The sequence below is a fragment of the Bos grunniens genome, chromosome 11 (assembly GCF_055505025.1).
Source record: "Bos grunniens cultivar Pamir isolate PY7600 chromosome 11, Bosgru_T2T1.0, whole genome shotgun sequence".
Classification (NCBI taxonomy): domain Eukaryota; kingdom Metazoa; phylum Chordata; class Mammalia; order Artiodactyla; family Bovidae; genus Bos; species Bos grunniens.
The window spans coordinates 67,274,890-67,294,002 of NC_141175.1; the positions used below are offsets into that span (position 1 = coordinate 67,274,890).

Here is a 19,113-nt window from a genome sequence, read left to right on the forward strand (position 1 = left end):
CTAAAATATGCATATATGCTAAAATACACAAATCTTAAAGTATACAGTTCAAAAGATTTTTATAAATTGAGCATATTCATATAACCATCAGACACTTTTGAGATTTCCGATTGTTCATTGTACGTGTCAACACTTAATATTGCTAATCCTTTTGATTTTAGTTGTTTTCATAGATGTGTGACTTGGATAGCATTGTGTCTTTAATTGACATTTCTCTGATAACCAATCATTATGAATATGCTTTCATTTTCATCTTAGCCAGCTGGACAAATTCTCTTGTGCAATATCTTTTTCAGATCTTTTGCCTACTTCTTTATTTTCTGTAATTTTATTTCTTTTTAAAATTGAAATATAGCTGGCAAATAATATTCTGTTAGTTTCAGATGTACTCCATAGTGATTTGACATTTAGGTACATTAAAAAATGATCACCATGATAACTCTAGTAGCTTTGTGTCCCCATACACAGTTATTACAGTGTTATTAACCATACCATTTATGCTGTAATTACATCCCTATAACTATTTATTTTGTAACTGTAAATTTGTACCTCTTAATTCCCTGTAACCATTTTGCCCAACCCCACCCATCTCCCCTCTGGCAACTACCCTTTATTCCTCTGTATTTATGAGTCTGTTTTCATTTTGTTTTTGTTTAAGATTCCATAGGCAAGTGAGATCACGTTATATATATCTTTCTGCTTATTTCATTTAGCATAATACCCTCTAATGCTTGTTGTCATAAATGGCAAAGTTTCATTTATTTTGTGGCTGAGTAGTATTTCATTGCACATATAGTCCACATCTCTATCCATTCATCTATCAACGAACGCTTAGATTACTTCCATAGCTTGGCTGTTGCAAATAATGCTCAGTCAACATAGGGGTGCATGTTTCTTTTTGAACTTGTGTTTTTATTTTCTTTGGGTTAATAACCAGAAGTGAAATTGCTGGATCATGTGGTAGTTATCGGAGAAGGCAATGGCACCCCACTCCAGTACCTTTGCCTAGAAAATCCCATGGATGGAGGAGCCTGGTAGGTTGCAGTCCATGGGGTTGCGAAGAGTCAGACACGACTGAGCAACTTCACTTTCACTTTTCACTTTCATGCATTGGAGAAGGAAATGGCAACCCACTCCAGTGTTCTTGCCTGGAGAATCCCAGGGATGGGGGAGCCTGGTGGGCTGCCATCTATGGGGTTGCACAGAGTTGGACACGACTGAAGCGACTTAGCAGCAGTGGTAGTTCTATTTTAATTTTTGAGGAAACTTCATCCTGTTTTCCATAGTGAATGCACCAACTTATACAGTCTTACCAGCAGTGCCATGGGTTTCCATTTCTCCATGTCTTTGCCCAGATTTATTTGTTGTCTTTTTGATGGTAGCTATTCTGGAAGATATGAGGTGATATCTCATCGTGGTTTTGATTTTCATTTTCCTGTAGATTAGTGATGTTGAGCTTCTTTTCCTGTGACTTTTGTCTATGTATCTTCTTAGAAAAATGTTTATTTAGCTTCTATGCCTTAGTTTTAATCAGATTCACAGTTATGTGGTTTCCTTATATGTTTTATATATTAACCCTTTATCAGGATCATTTGTAAGTATCTTGTTCGGTGCAGTAGGCTGACTCTTCATTTTGTTGATGGTTTTATTTTCTGTGCAAAGGTGTTTATTTTGATGTAGTCTCATTTGTTCATTCTTGCCTCTGGAGACAGATCCAAAAACAATATTTCTAAGAGCAATGCCAAAGAGCATACTGCTTATGTTTGTTTTTTTTTTCCCCCTAGGGTTTTTAAGGTTTCAGGTAATATATTAACATCTTTAATCCATTTTGAGTTTATTTTAATGTATGGTGCAAGAAAGTGGTCCAGATTCATTCTTTTGCATGTAGCTATCCAGTTTTTTCCACCATTAAAAGAGGCTAGCTTTTCTTCATTGTATATTCTTGCCTCCTTTGTGATAGATTAATTGATCATATAACAATGAGTTTATTTTTGGGCTCTCTATTCTGTTCCACTGATCTGTGTGTCTGTTTTCATGCCAGTACGATTCTATGTTGATGACTGTTAACTTTGTATTATAGTTTGACTCTAGAGAGTGTAGCTTTGTTCTTTCTCAAGATTTCTTTGTGGGGTCTTTTGTGGTTCCATACAAATTTTAGGATTGTTTGTTCTAGTTCTGTAACAAATGCAGTTGGTATTTTGATAGGGATTGCAATGAATCTGAAAATTGCCCTGGATCAACATGTATATATTAATAATATTAATTCTTCTAATCTATGAGCATGGTATATCTTCCCGTTGGTTTATGTTTTCTTCAATTTCTTTCGTTAATGTCTTATAATTTTTAGAATATAGGGCTTTTATACTCTTGGTTAGGTTTATTCCTATGCATTTTATTCTTTATGATGCAATTGTGAGAGGATTTTTTTCTTAATTTCTCTTTCTGGTAGCTTGTTGTCAGAATATAAAAACACAACAAATTTCTGTATATTAACTTTGTGTCCTGAAAACTTACTGCATTCATTTACTAGTTCTAATAGTTTTTGTTTTGATGGAATCTGTAAAGATTTCTAAGTATAATATCACTTCATCTGCAAATAGTGACAATTTTACCTCATTTTCCAATTTAAATTGCTTTTTTCTTTTCCTTGTCTGCTTGCTGTGGCTAGGACTTAAAATTCTATGTTAATTATAATTGACAAGAGTAAACACCTTCATCTTCCTGATATTACAGGAAGTGTTTTCAGGTTTTCACCACTGAGTATGATATTTGTCAGATATGGCGTTCATTTGTGGTTGTGGCATTCTTTATACCTACTTTGTAGGTAGTTTTTTTTTTTATCATAAATTTATGTTGAATTTTGTCAAAAGCTTTTTATGCATTTATTGTGATGGTCATATAACTTTTATCCTTCAGTTTGTTAAAGTGGTGTACCATATCGACTGATTTCTGGGCACTGAACTATCTTTGTATGCACAGGGTAAATCCCACTTGATCATGATACATGGTTCTTTTAGTATGTTATCGAATTAGATTTGCTAATGTTTTGTTGAGAGTTTTTGCATCTCTGTTCTTCAGTGATATAGGCCTGTATTTTTCTTTTTTTGTGTGGTGTCTTTGTCTGGTTTTGGAATCAGAGTGATGTTGACCTCATAGAATGAGTTGGGAAGAATTTCTTCCTCTTTAATTTTTTGGACTTGTTTGAGAAGAATGGTTGTTAACTTTTCTTTAAATTTGGTAGGATTCACCTATAAGGCTATCTGGTTCTAGACTTTTATTTGCTGAATTTTAAAAATTACTATTTTAGTTTTGTTACTGGTAATGGGTCTGTTCAGAATTTCTATTTCTTCCTGATTCAGTTTTGGAAGATGGTACAACTTCTGGGAATCTACTCATTTCTTCTTAGTAGTCCAATTTGTTGACATATAATTGTTCACAGAAACCTCTTATAATCCTTTATATTTCTGTGGGATCAGTTGTAACTTCTCTTTCATTTCTGAACTTATTCATTTGAGCCGTATCTTTTTTTCTTGATGAATATGGCTAAAGGTTTATCAATTGTATTTATTGTTAAAGAAAAACAGCTCTTAGTTTCATTGATATTTTCTATTTTATTTGTCTTTATTTCATTTATTTTGGTTCTAATCTTTATTATTTCCTTCGTTCTACTAATTTTGGAATTGGTTTTGTTCTTCTTTTAGGTCCTTTAGGTGTAATGTTAGGTTGTCTCTTTGAGAATTTTCTTGTTTCCTGACGTAGGCCTGTATTTCTATACACCCCACCTCTTAGAACTGCTTTTTCTTCCGCTATCTGTGACCTGACCTTTGTGATTGCTGTGATACATTTCAGTTATGAGTCATTAATTTACATTTTAGGTAATTAAGCATATCATTTCCTCTAGATGGGTATGTTTGCCTTTCAGCTAGCAGACATTTTTCTATTTAATGTTCTTTTTTAATGTAACATTATAGACTAATGGTTTTTGTAGACTTAACTTGCTCCAGTTGAGTATGTGTCTATATTATCCAAATACTCACTCTATCAAAAATTGGAAATGGGATGTCCTTTAAGATGATTTGTTCTTTTGAGCACCAATAGCAAACATATTTGATAACTTCTTTAAAATATTGAAATAAGATTTTCTAGGCATATCTTGAATCTTCATATTGATCCATAGAATTGATTACTATCCAACTTTGTTATGTTGAAATTGATGTAAGAGATCAAAATATGGACATTGGGGTAGACATTATATTGTTTAACATGAAGATAAACTAAAAACAGTTGTGCAATTTAATGGCCAAGCATAAACATTTTAATTTTTATTAAATGCAGTGATATCCCTTTAGTTCTAACTTTGTTTTCTTGTTCTATAAATGTTTTAAATCCATTTTATTTCTGTTTGAGCTATGGCTTTACCTTTGTATCATATACAGCATGTGTTTATTAGTTTAATATACCATGCTGCTCAGTTGCTTCGGTTGTGTCTGACTCTTTGTATGAACTGTAGCCTACCAGGCTCCTCTTCCATGGGATTTCCCAGACAAGAATACTGGAGTGGGTTACCATGGGAGCCATGGCATCTTTCCCCCAAGATCCATGAGATCTTTCCCCCAAGGACTGAACACATCTCGTGCATCTCCTGCATTATAGGGGGATTCTTTGCCCACTGAGTCACCTGGGAAGCCATGCTATATTACACACAAAACCATGCTTTCAAGTTAAAATATTATTACAACATTTTAAAGCACTTAAATGTTACAGAAAAGTTGCAAGAAAAATATGAAGAACTTCAGTATTGTATTTTAGAGAAAAATTAGAGATACCAAGGGAACATTTCATGCAAGGATGAACTCAGTAAAGGACAGAAATGGTATGGGCTTAACAGAAGCAGAAGATATTAAGAAGAGGTGGCAAGAATACACAGAAGAACTGTACAAAAAAAGCTTCATGACCCAGATAATCATGATGGTGTGATCATTCACCTAGAGCCAGATATCCTGGAATGTGAAGTCAAGTGGGCCTTAGAAAGCATCACTACGAACAAAGCTAGTGGAGGTGATGGAATTCCAGTGGAGCTATTTCAAATCCTGAAAGATGATGCTGTGAAAGTGCTGCACTCAATATGCCAGCAAATTTGGAAAACTCAGCAGTGGCCACAGGACTGGAAAAGGTCAATTTTCATTCCAATCCCAAAGAAAGACAGTGCCAAAGAATGCTCAAACTACTGCACAATTGCGCTCATCTCACACTCTAGTAAAGTAATGCTCAAAATTCTCCAAGCCAGGCTTCAGCAATACGTGAACCGTGAACTTCCTGATGTTCAAGCTGGTTTTAGAAAAGGCAGAGGAAAAAGAGATCAAATTGCCAACATCCGCTGGATCATGGAAAAGGCAAGAGAGTTCCAGAAAAATATCTATTTCTGCTTTATTGACTATGCCAAAGCCTTTGACTGTATGGATTACAATAAACTGTGGAAAATTCTGAAAGAGATGGGAATACCAGACTACCTAACCTGCCTCTCGAGAAATCTGTATGCAGGTCAGGAAGCAACAGTTAGAACTGGACATGGAACAACAGACTGGTTCCAAATAGGAAAAGGAGTACGTCAAGGTTGTATATTGTCACCCTGCTTATTTAACTTATATGCAGAGTACATCATGAGAAATGCTGGGCTGGAAGAAGCACAAGCTGGAATCAAGATTGCCAAGAGAAATATCAATAACCTCAGATATGCAGATGATACCACCCTTATGGCAGAAAGTGAAGAGGAACTAAAAAGCCTCTTGATGAAAGTGAAAGTGGAGAGTGAAAAAGTTGGCTTAAAGCTCAACATTCAGAAAACAAAGATCATGGCATGTGGTCCCATCACTTCATGGAAAATAGATGGGAAACCAGTGGAAACAGTTTCAGACTATTTTTTTGGGCTCCAAAATCACTGTAGATAGTGACTGCAGCCATGAAATTAAAAGACGCTTACTCCTTGGAAGGAAAGTTATGACCAACCTAAATAGCATATTCAAAAGCAGAGACATTACTTTGCCAACAAAGGTCCATCTAGTCAAGGCTATGGTTTTTCCAGTCGTCGTGTATGGATGTGAGAGTTAGACGGTGAAGAAAGCTGAGCGCCGAAGACTTGATGCTTTTGAACTGTGGTGTTGGAGAAGACTCTTGAGAGTCCCTTGGACTGCAAGGAGATCCAACCAGTCCATCCTAAAGGAGATCAGTCCTGGGTGTTCATTGGAAGGACTGATGCTGAAACTAAAACTCCAATACTTTGGCCACCTGATGTGAAGATGTTGACTCATTGGAAAAGACCCTAATGGTGGGAGGGATTGGGAGCAGGAGGAGAAGGGGACAACAGAGGAGGAGATGGCTGGATGGCATCACCAATTGATGCACATGAGTTTGGGTAAACTCCAGGAGTTGGTGATGGACAGAGAGGCCCGGCGTGCTATGATTCATGGGGTCGCAGAGAGTCGGACATGACTGAGCGACTGAACTGAACTGATTTGACCACATGAAAATGATGATGTGGTCTCCTGTTTACATTGTATCTGGTGGCACAAGTTATTTTGACCCATTTCTGGTGAGTTTTACTCCGATCATTTAAAGTGGAATCAAAATATTGACTACATTTATATATATTGAGAAAAAGAAGATAATGCTTTAAGGATATGTGGGCCAGGTTTCTCATTTTCAGAGAAGCAATATACAAATATGAAATGGAGGAAATCTATAAAGAACCCTTTTATTTTGAATTGAATTTAGATGTATTGCTGTGAAGTCTTAGTTTTCAGTTACGTAATTTGAAATATAAATTAAGATGTACATATGTGTGTACATGTGTATATATATTTATACAGCATAAATATATTCTTTTCTCTGTGACCCCTCAAGTAGTAAGCAAATTTGCTTTCTGAATACCACTGTCCCCTAAAAGTAACCAGGCTGATAGGATAAAGAAATGGCTGGTTTTAGAGCTGGTTAGGCAATGAAGATGGAGAAGGCAAATGGCAACCCATTCTAGTACTCTTGCCTGGAAAATCCCATGGACAGCGGAGCCTGGTGGGCTGCAGACCATGGGGTCGCTAAGAGTCAGACATGACTGAGCGACTTCACTTTCACTTTTCACTTTCATGCACTGGAGAAGGAAATGGCAACCCACTCCAGTGTTCTTGCCTGGAGAATCCCAGGGACGGCGGAGCCTGGTGGGCTGCTGTCTATGTGGTCACACAGAGTCGGACGTGATTGAAGCGACTTAGCAGCAGCAGTAGCAGCAGCAGGGAATGAAGATGATGAGCTAAAATAACTCATTCAACTAGAAAGCATGGAGGTTCTCAAAATATGGGGAAGATATTTCAAAGGGATATAAGAAAAAGCTTGAAGAATTTCCTGCTGGCCAAATATGAGATATTTTGTGTATGAAAATAGATAATTATAGAAAGAGATGGGCACACTGGTAAAATTCAATAAATGAATAATGAAGAGGAGAACAGAAAGGTCTTTCTTAAAGTAGGCTGTGAACTAGTATATGTGGAAGACATAGAATGAGAAAGTCACCCTTTGTCAACCATCAGATTTGTAATTAGTACAGACAAGAAACAACAGTATGTGCTCAAAACATTGGGAGCTAGTGTAACGAGGAATCAGATTTTACGTAGTTTCAAAGTACCTATCTGACCTTGGATGTAGGGTATCTCCATGCTTTCTAGTTGAATGAGTTATTTTTGACTATGCCAAAGCCTTTGACTGTGTGGATCACAATAAACTGTGGAAAATTCAGAAAGAGATGGGAATACCAGACTGCCTGACCTGCCTCTTGAGGGAAATCTGTATGCAGGTCAGGAAACAACAGTTAGAACTGAATATGGAACAACAGACTGGTTCCAAATAGAAAAAGGAGTACATCAAGGCTGCATATTGTCACACTGGTTAATTAACTTATATGCAGAATACATCATGAGAAACACTGGGCTGGATGAAGCACAAGCTGGAATCAAGATTGCCGGGAGAAATATCAATAATCTCAGATATGCAGATGACACCACCCTTGTGGTAGACAGTGAAGAAGAACTAAAGAGCCTCTTGATGAAAGTGGAAGAGGAGAGTGAAAAAGTTGGCCTAAAGATCAACATTCAGAAAACTAAGATCATGTCATCTGGTCCCATCACGTTATGGCAAATAGATGAGGAAACAGTGGAAACAGTGGCAGACTTGATTTTTGGGAGCTCCCAAATCACTGCAGATGGTGACTGCAGCCATGAAATTAAAAGATGCTTACTCCTTGAAAGCAAAGTTATGACTAACCTAGACAGCACATTAAAAAGCAGAGACATTACTTTGCCAACAAATGTCCGTCTTCAAGGCTATGGTTTTTCCAGCGGTCATGTATGGATGTGAGAGTTGGACTATAAAGAAAGCTGAGCGTGGAAGAATTGATGCTTTTGAACTGTGGTGTTAGAGAAGACTCTTGAGAGTCCCTTGGACTGCAAGAAGATCCAACCAGTCCATCCTAAAATCCTAAGTGTTCATTGGAAGGACTGATGTTGAAGCTGAAATTCCAATAATTTGGTCACCTGATGTGAAGAGCTGACTCATTTGAAAAGACCCTGATTCTGGGGAAGATTGAAGGTGAGAGGAGAAGGGTATGACAGAGGATGAGCTGGTTGGATGGCATCACCCACTCAATGGACATGAATTTGGGTAAACTCCGGGAGTTGGTGATGGATAGGGAGGCTTAGCACGCTGTGGTCCATGGGATCACAATGGGTCAGACACGAATGAGTGACTGAACTGAACCAAACTGAAAATACCAATCTGCAAAATACTTACTTATTCAAAGGGGAAGTTTCTTTAAGATAGAGAAACGTGGCTTTTATTATCCTCAAAATATTTTCTTACTCCTCAGTCTACATGAATGTGACTAATCGCTGGATTCAAAGAAGCTACTATTTAAGAATTCCTCCTCAGCTTGGACCCCCCTGGGGTTACACATTGTGTAACCCTTGGAGTCTCATCCATTCATACTCTCTTCTTTTGTGAATGTTGACCACCCTTGAACTGCCCTGTATGTCCTTGATGCCTTCTTTTTATATTTATAAATACATTAATGACCACTATTTGTTAAAGTGGTTCTGGTTTCCTATTTCTTGGCTCAAAAGACACTGGGATCATAGGCTCAAGCCAAGATATTAACAAAGGGGAAAATATTTCCCAGCATGTTCCATACTTAAAGGACATTGATCTACCCATATTATGGGAGCAAATCAGTGAATTCTGGGTCTGCAAAGCCATTTTTTTTCTAAAATATTATGTTATGTTAGTCACTTAGTTGTGTCTGACTCTTTGTGACCCCATGGACTGTAACCCCCCAGGCTCCTCTGTCCGTGGGATTCTCCTGGCAAGAGTACTGGAGTGGACTGCCTTTTCCTTCTCCAGAGGAGCTTCCTGACCCAGGGAATGAACCTGGGTCTCTTGCATTGCAGGCAAATTCTTTACTGTCTGAGTCACCATAACTGAAAAACAAAATCTAGTTGTTTAATACACAATCATGACAACATCTAGTTTAATTACTTTGTGACCATTTTGCTTTATAATGTATAAGAACTTTGACTCATTCTTAAAATTATAAAAATAAGTAACATTTAATCTATTTTAAACCTTGAACCTAAAGAGTCAAACAATACTTGCCAAGTCTTATATGACCATTTATTTTCAAATAAAAGTTTCAGAATTGATGGCTGTTATTTTTTAAATCTTTACCAAATATATGGATAAAGAAACTGAGATACATCCATAAAATATCTTTGGAGATAAGTAGATCCTATAAATCTAAAGGCAAATGAGACTGTACCTAGGTACTCTAGTTGATAACGGTGTTTCCCATAGGGTTATGGGTTAGCAATTCTGACATTGCTCTGCATGCATACTGGAATGGAACTATTAAGTAAAAGATGGCAGATGGTACAAACTTGTTCCTTACTGTTGGAATGGGAATTTGCAGATAAGTAAGAGGAGGCTAGAATGACCCATGTGGTGATGGATTAGAGTTGAAGATGTGAGTATGAACTCATATTTAACTTAATGTAGAGATAGATGGTTAGATACTGAAATATTTAAAGCTTTGTCTATGTATACAGGTTAATATTGATACCTATATTGTTTGCTCCATCAGCTGAGAAAGCTTAAAAGAACTACCATCTCAGTAGCTATGAGTAAGCCTACTGCCCAGATCCTGGTTTCTAATATCATTTTTCAATTAAAAAGGAACTAAGGATCCTTGGAGAAATGTCTGATTCTAGCACCAAAGTAGGAAGTATATCTGAGATGATGATCCTGAAGCATTTTGTAGTGCCAGAAAGTGAGGGATTACTCAAGACAAAAATAAAAAAACAACATTGGTGAGGGTAAGTCAAAGAAACACAGGACTGTAGTATGGAAGGGGGGAAAAATGAATAATGTCACAGTGGAAAAATCTGACAAACACTACCTCAGCCAGGTGATCAAGGCCAGCGTCAACAATCAAAAATCATGTTGATAGTATAGATGTTTGATATGATATGGTGAAAATGGCACTTACCCTGTGGGTGTTCCTCTCAATACTCGTACTCCCTGTCTTAATCATGAAAAAAACATCAAACACATTTCAATATTTGCACAGTTGATTGTTAATTATATGTGTCAACCTGCCTAAGCCTATTCTGGATGTTTCTCTGAAAGTGTTTTTGGATGAGATATACATTTAAATCAATGGACTTTAAGGAAAATAAATTGTTCTCCATAATGTAGTGGGCCTCATCCAATCACTTGAAGGTCTGAATTGGGCAAAAGGCTGACCTTCAAACAAGAGGAAATTTCCTAGCAGACCACCTTCAAACTTCGAGTGCAACACTGGCTTTTCAGCTTGAGCCTCAGTGTTGGCTCCACTCAGGGGTCTTCAGCCTGCCAGCTCCCCTTGCAGATTTTGGACTTACCAAGTCTTCATAATGGTGAAAGCCAATTTCTTAAAATAAACCTCTTTCTGTACATGTATACAACCTTTTAGTTCTGTTTCTCTAAAGTACCCTGATTAATTCAGCATGCCAAAAAGATACATGAGCAGTACTTCTCAAAATTGTTAAGATCATCAAAAGCAAAATCTGAGAAACTGCCATAGCCAAGAGGAGCCCAAGAGACCAGACCTGACAACTAAGTGTCGTGTGGTATCCTGAGTGGGATCCTGGATATTAGCATTAGGGGTTCATTCATGCACTGATGTTTTTCAGTAAATATGTAGTGTAGTTCTACCCAATTTGCTATTGGTTGAATCTGCAGATTTGGAAGTGCAAATGTGGAGGGCTGACTATACAGTTATACTTGGATTTTCTACTGTGTGGGGTTCAGAGCCCCTTACTCTCATGCTGTTGGGTCGGGAAGATCCCCTGGAGTAGGTAATGGCAGCCCACTCTAGTATTCTTGCCTGGATAATTCCATGGACTGAGGAGCCTGGTGGGCTACAGTCCATGGGGTCTCCAAGAGTCGCACACATCTGAGCGTGCACACATGCAGGTGTCTGATGTAAGTGCTTGTATCTAAAGGCACATGAAAGAAAAAACACTAGACCTTCAGAAATGGTTATCTCTGAGCATTGAAATTACAGATAAATCCTTCCTCCTCTCTCCTTCCTTTCCTCCCTTCCTGCCTCCTTCTATCATTCCCTCTTCCTTCCTTCCTTCCATGCATTGTTTAATTTTGAACAAAGAAATTATTTTCTGTATAATGAGAAAACAATATAGTTACAAGGACTTACCTGGTGGGCCATTGGTTAAGAATATGCCTCCCAGTGTAGGGGACCCAGATTCAATCCCTCATTTGGGAACTAAGGTTGTACATGCTGTGGCAACTAAGTCCACGTGCCAGCAGAGCCAAAAAAAAAAAAGTTGCAAGTAACAGTGATTCCAAGTTAGATGCCCTAGGTTATACTTTGAGATTTCAAATTTACCACTTCTTTGTCTGGATCTCTAAAGGTTTTGGTTTCACCTTCAACAAGTTGTAGAGAACTACACATTGTAGGTCTTCCTTGGAAAATAAAATATGAAATTATGGGTACTCCAATCCAGGTCACAATGAGGTAAATAACATTTACAGAACACTATATGAGACAGACAGACCATTCATTGCTCTAGTTAGAGATGACAAATACATGACATTTGTTCTACTTTCCCCTTTATATGATTCTGGCAGACATGACTAATTGCATACAGTTCTTTTTGTGGGATGACAGAGTGGTCCCTGGAGATGAAACCTCATTACCATTGCTCCTTTAGGAACTCCAAGTTATTTCCTTGGGTCAAGCCAGGCCATCGGAGTAACCATATAAATAGTTATTTGCTTAGTCTTTTATAGAATCACATTCACTAATTTCTTTTTTAAAATGAATCCTAAACTTATCAGAATCCAATTTAAGATTCATATTACATTATTGCATTTGTAATAAAGACATTGTTAAAGATATTTTCTACTTAGTGGCCCTGTATATGAATAAGTGATAGATATTTATTATTGTTATTGTTACATCTTTTAGAATACACCGTTAAGAAAAGCTTTGTTTTCCATGCAGTTAGGCTCTGCCTTTCTTTTAATGAGGATTATAATTGGTAATGTTTTTCTTTTAACCTTGAATTCTATATGCTCTGAGACAAATTGGAACATCAGCTATTGCAGTTGTGTTCTCCGTTCTTGTTTTTTGTTTGTTCCTTTCTTTAGCTTCATTGCCTTCATTACATAAAAGATTTGAGACACTAGTTTGAATTTCATGTTGCTGTTTTCCCTTGTTTTATACTTATATTTCCTTGATTTTTCATTTTTCATTTCATTGCTATTATATTTAAGAAGTCCAATAGCATTGAATAATTTTGTAGAGTGTTTTTAAGTTGCTTTTTAAGAATTTCAGAGTCTCATAACTTGGATTTGACTTTAAAATGTGGTATCTCGTTTGGCTGATATCTCTTAGATGCACCTTCTGATATGAATGATGTAGTTGGAAGAGCATTCGACTAGGATTTGAAAGACCTAATTATACTTAACTTGTGATTAATGATTTAGTGTCTCTAGAACTCATTCTCAGAGCGGGGGAAAAAAAAGGTTTAACCCCTGTGTTATAAAAACTAGTTGGTTGTACATATTACTATTTTTTAGCAAATTGCCTTTAATTTACTGAATTTCAAAACACAAGCAAAATTAGCAATCAATGGGGAAAAATACAGTATCTCCAAGTTCAAAATACATCTTGTAATTTTCTGGGAAAGAAAGTTCTTAGAGAAAGTCTTGTAAGAAAAAGAGCATTAAATTTCATTTGGGCATTTGGCTAACATTTTAGTACTTTTTAGGGGGATGTATCATAATAGCTGAAAATCTCATGACCTCATGTTCATTAAATAGTTGTCATTACACTTGTTAGAAGCTTGAGTTCATGAATATTTCTGTCAGAACATTTTTTACTAGAAGTGCAACCAGACTGAAAGTTTACTTTAGAGGGCAGTAATGTATATAGTCATACTCTTAGAGGACTCTTCTCTGGGATTTTTTTGTCTCCTCTTCTTCACTTGGACCTCCCAGTGACCTCTAAGTGAAGGTTGAGTGCACAAGATTAAAACAGTATAAACAGATTCTGTTACAATTTGCAAAAGTGTTAATGCTAAGTGAATAATACAATCTACCTCTAAATTTTCAATGTATTCCTTGAAGAAACTGAATGTCACATACTGGTAAATTTTATTGCTTATTTGTTGCTGTATAATAAATTACAAATGACTTTCTTATTCTGGCCATTCTTTAACTTTTGCAAACAGTCAGAAACATGACAATAAAAACTAGAAATCTTCAATGTTTTAAATTAGTCTCCTCAGACATATCTAAACAGGTACTGGACCACACAAGAAAACCATAGGTAATACTGAGAAGATAGGCGTATAACTGGGAGTTATGATGGCTGAAATTTAAGGTCTCTCAAGTTTTAGGAGTCTTTATTGATCAAAATTTTATTCCAAATTTTATATTCTTTGCAAACGGCGTGATTTCAGTGAGGGTGTGTATAACACTCATTGTATGAATGAACGCATCATGAAGATAGTTATTGATACTCTTTTCTTGCTTATTCCTAGTGGAGACTTCCCCAGATTTTCAAGACTAAATTTCTTTTTCACATGAAACAAATTAGAATCATTTATTTTGGACTGATTATTACCTAATGTTCCATGAACTATTCTGAACACTGAGGAAGAATATTTTTTATATAATGTGAAATTTTCCTCAAGGCGTCTGCTGAGCAAGAGATCATTTTGATTAATAATTGGGGAATTTAAAATTACAGGGACTTCCCTGGTGGTCCAGTGGTTGAGAATCTGCCTTCCAGTGCAGGGGACGCTGGTTCCATCCCTGGTCAGGGAGCGAAGATTCCACATGCTGCAGGGTAGCTAAGCCCGAGCACTGAGCTAGAGAACCTGTGTGCCGCAACTATGAACCCGCAAGCTCTAGAGCCCATACTCCACAACAAGAAAAGCCCATGCACTGCAATGAAGACCTGGTGCAGCCAAAAATAAAGAAATAAAAATTAAAAAATAAAATTCTAAATTGAACTTTAAAGTTTTGGGTTTTTCTAAATGAGTTAATCCTTAACTCAGTGTAGCCAGTTTCTTATGATGACAATGATTCTTATTGTTATTATTCTAGGGAATATAAACTCTCACATGTCTATTTGAACTCCAAATATATCCTTATCTTTCAAAGTATAGGTCATTCAAAGGAATACTTGATACACTGCATTCAAATAAACTGCAGCTATAAGGAACACATTACTAGAATTATTTCTACATGTGGGTAGAAAGGTCAGTTTTCATTCCAATCCCAAAGAAAGGTAATACCAAAGAATGTTCAAACAAATGCACAGTTGCACTGATTTCACATGCTAGCAAGGTCATGCTCAAAATCCTCTATGCTAGGCTCCAAGAGTATGTAAACCAAGACTTTCAGATGTACACACTGGATTTAGAAAGGGCAGAGGAACCAGAGATCAAATTGCCAACATCCATTGGATCATAGAAAAAGCAAGAGAATTCAGAAAAACATCTACTTCTGCTTCATTGACAATGCTAAAACCTTTGGCGGTGTGGATCACAACAAACTATGGAAAATTCTTAAAGAGCTAGGAATACCCAACCACCTTACCTGCCTCCTTAGAAACCTACATGCAGGTCAAGAAGCAACAGTTAGAACCAGACATGGAACCATAGACTGGTTCCAAATTGGGAGAGGATTACATCAAGGCTGTATATTGTCACCTGCTTATTTAACTTATATGCAGAGTATTTCATGCAAAATTCTGGGCTGGATGAAGCACAAGCTGGAATCAACATTGCAGGGAAAAATAGCAATAACCTTATATATGCCAATGACACCGCCCTTACGGCAGAAAGCGAAGAGGAACTTGATGAAGGTGAAACAGGAAGTGAAAAAACTGGCTTAAAAGTCAACATTCAAGATCATGGCATCTGGTCCCATCACTTCATGGCAAATAGATGGGGAAACAATGGAAACAGTGACAGACTTTTCTTGGGCTCCAAAATCACTGCCGATGGTGACTGCAGCCATGAAATGAAAGGATACATGCTCCTTGAAAGAAAAGCTATGACAAACCTAGACAGCATATTAAAAAGCAGAGACATTACTTTGTCGACAGAGGTATTTAGTCAAAGCTATGGTTTTTCCTGTAGTCATGTATGGATATGAGAGTTGGACCATAAAGAAATCTGAGTGCCGAAGAATCGATGCTTTCAAATTGTGATAATGGAGAAGACTCTTGAGAATCCCTTGGACTGAAAGGAGGTAAAACCAGTCAATCCTAAAGGAAATCAGTCTTGAATATTTTATTGGAAGGACTGATGCTAAAGCTGAAGCGCCAATACTTTGGCCATCTGATGTGAAGAGCCAACTCGTTGGAAAAGTCCCTGATGCTGGGAAAGATGGAAGGAAGAAGGAGAAGGGAGTGACAGAGGGTGAGATGGTTGGATGGCATCAGTGACTCAGTGGACATGCATTTGATCAAACTAACAATCCATGTAAAATCTGACAGACCTCCTCTAAGAACTCCAAAGAACTTTCCTTGGGTGATTTCCCGATGACCTGAAAACTTTGTGTTACTTTCCAAATATTATTTTTCCATGGTACCATTCCTATGTGATGCTCTATTTTTGAAATCTGTAGTTATTCCTCAATCAGGAACTGTTTTATCTATTCATGTCCCCTAAAAGAGTTGTTGTTGTTCATTTGCCCAGTCACGTATGACTCTTTGTGACTCTTTTTCTTTGGGATGGTTTTGTTCTAGACCTCCTGTAAAATATTAAGGACCTCTACCCATAATTCTTCAGTCACACTGTTAATTAAATCTAGTCCCTAGAATTTATTCATTACCTCTACTGCATTGGAGGGACTGATGTTGAAACTGAAATTCCAATACTTTGGCCACCTGATGCGAAGAGCTGACTCATCTGAAAAGACCTTGATGCTGGGAAAGATTGAGGGCAGGAAGAGAAGGGGACAGAGGATGAGATGGTTGGATGGCATCACTGACTCAAAAGACATGGGTTTGGGTGGACTCCAGAGTTGGTGATGGACATGGAGGCCTGGCATGCTGCGGTTCATGGGGTCGCAGAGAGTCAGATACGACTGAGTGGCTGGACTGAACTGAACTGCCTAAAAGAGTACTCATTCCTTTATTTGCTTTCTAAGGTCTAAAAAGTGTACTACTTATAAAACTAAAGATTTCAAGAACAGTTTAGAGAATATTTTATTTAGATTGATTACTGTAGATTAATAAAAACAATGAGATAATTCCTTAGCAATATCTTAGAGATGACAAAGAATCCAAAAATATTCAGTTTAACAGTGGAGTCCTCAGTGTTAGTGGGTCTCCTGTGATCTCTAGTTGAAGAATCAGTATGTCCTGAAAGATCATATCTGACTGTTGTTCAGTTGCTAAGTTGTGTCTGTCTTGCAAATGATATGGACTGCAGCACACCAGGATCCCCTGTTCTTTACTGTCTCCTGGAGTTTGCTCAAATTCATGTCCGTTGCATTGATGATGCTATCTAACCATCTCATCCTCTGCCATCCCCTTCTCCTTTGCCTTCTATCTTTCCCAGCATCCGAGTCTTTTCCAATGTGTTGACTCTTTGCATCAGGTGGCCAAAGTATTGGAACTTCAACCATCAGTCCTTCCAATGAATATTCAGGGTTGATTTCCTTTAGGATTGACTGGTTTGATCTCTTTGCAGTCTAAGGGACTCTCAAGAGTCTTCTCTAGCATCACAATTTGAAAGCATCAATTCTTTGATTCTCAGTCTTCTTTATGGTTTAACCTGAACGGTTCTATGAAGACCTACAAGGCCTTTTAGAACTAACACCCAAAAAAGATGTCCTTTTCATTATAGGGGACTGGAATGCAAAAGTAGGAAGTCAGAAAACACCTGGAGTAACAGGCAAATTTGGCCCTGTTATACGGAATGAAGCAGGGCAAAGACTAATAGAGTTTTGCCAAGAAAATGTACTGGTCATAACAAACACCCTCTTCCAATAACACAAGAGAAGACTCTATACATGGACATCACCAGATGGTCAACACTGAAATCAGATTGATTCTATTCTTTGCAGTCAAAGATGGAGAAGCTCTATACAGTCAGCAAAAACAAGACCAGGAGCTGACTGTGGCTCAGATCGTGAACTCCTTATTGCCAAATTCAGACTTAAATTGAAGAAAGTAGGGAAAACCACTAGACCATACAGGTATGACCTAGATCAAATCCCTTATGATTATACAGTGGAAGTGAGAAATAGATTTAAGGACCTGGATCTGATGGATAGAGTGCCTGATGAGCTATGGAATGAGGTTCATGTCATTGTACAGGAGATAGGGATCAAGACCATCTCCATGGAAAAGAAATGCAAAAAAGCAAAATGGTTGTCTGGGGAGGCCTTACAAATAGCTGTGAAAAGAAGAGAAGCAAAAAGCAAAGGAGAAAAGGAAAGAAGAAAAGGAAAGATATAAGCATCTGAATGCAGAGTTCCAAAGAATAGCAAGAAGAGATAAGAAAGCCTTCTTCAGTGATCAATACAAACAAATAGAGGAAAAGAACAGAATGGGAAGGACTAGAGATCTCTTCAAGAAAATTAGAGATACCATCTTTGCATCTTTCATGCAAAGATGGGCTCAGTAAAGGACAGAAATGGTATGGACCTAACAGAAGCAGAAGATATTAAGAAGAGGTGGCAAGAATACACAGAAGAGCTGTACAAAAAAGATCTTCACGACCCAGATAATCACGATGGTGTGATCACTCACCTAGAGCCAGACATCCTGGAATGTGAAGTCAAGTGGGCCTTAGAAAGCATCACTACGAACAAAGCTAGTGGAGGTGATGGAATTCCAGTTGAGCTCTTTCAAACCCTGAAAGATGATGCTGTGAAAGTGCTGCACTCAATATGCCAGCAAATTTGGAAAACTCAGCAGTGGCCACAGGACTGGAAAAGCTCAGTTTTCATTCCAATCCCAAAGAAAGGCAATGCCAAAGAGTGCTCAAACTACCACACAATTGCACTCATCTCACACGCTAGTAAAGTAATGCTCAAAATTCTCCAAGCCAGGCTTCAGCAATATGTGAAGCGTGAACTTCCTGATGTTCAAGCTGGTTTTAGAAAAGGCAGAGGAACCAGAGATCAAATTGCCAACATCTGCTGGATCATGGAAAAAGCAAGAGAAATCTAGAAAAACATCTATTTCTGCTTTATTGACTATGCCAAAGCCTTGACTGTGTGGATTACAAGAAACTGTGGAAAATTCTGAAAGAGATGGGAATACCAGACCACCTGATCTGCCTCTTGAGAAATCTGTATGCAGGTCAGGAAGCAACAGTTAAAACTGGACATGGAACAACAGACTGGTTCCAAATAGGAAAAGGAGTACGTCAAGGGTGTATATTGTTACCCTGCTTATTTAACTTATATGCAGAGTACATCATGAGAAACGCTGGACTGGAAGAAACACAAGCTGGAATCAAGATTGCCAGGACAAATATCAAT

The 19,113-nt window shown here is 37.6% G+C and overlaps 1 long non-coding RNA gene across 2 annotated transcripts in view; it reads left to right on the top strand.

Annotated features, from left to right (window-relative positions):
* The window catches only part of LOC147363275 (uncharacterized), a 270,612-nt gene that overhangs the window by 30,554 nt on the left and 220,945 nt on the right, over window positions 1-19,113 (top strand). The gene's annotated exons all lie outside the window — the stretch shown is intronic.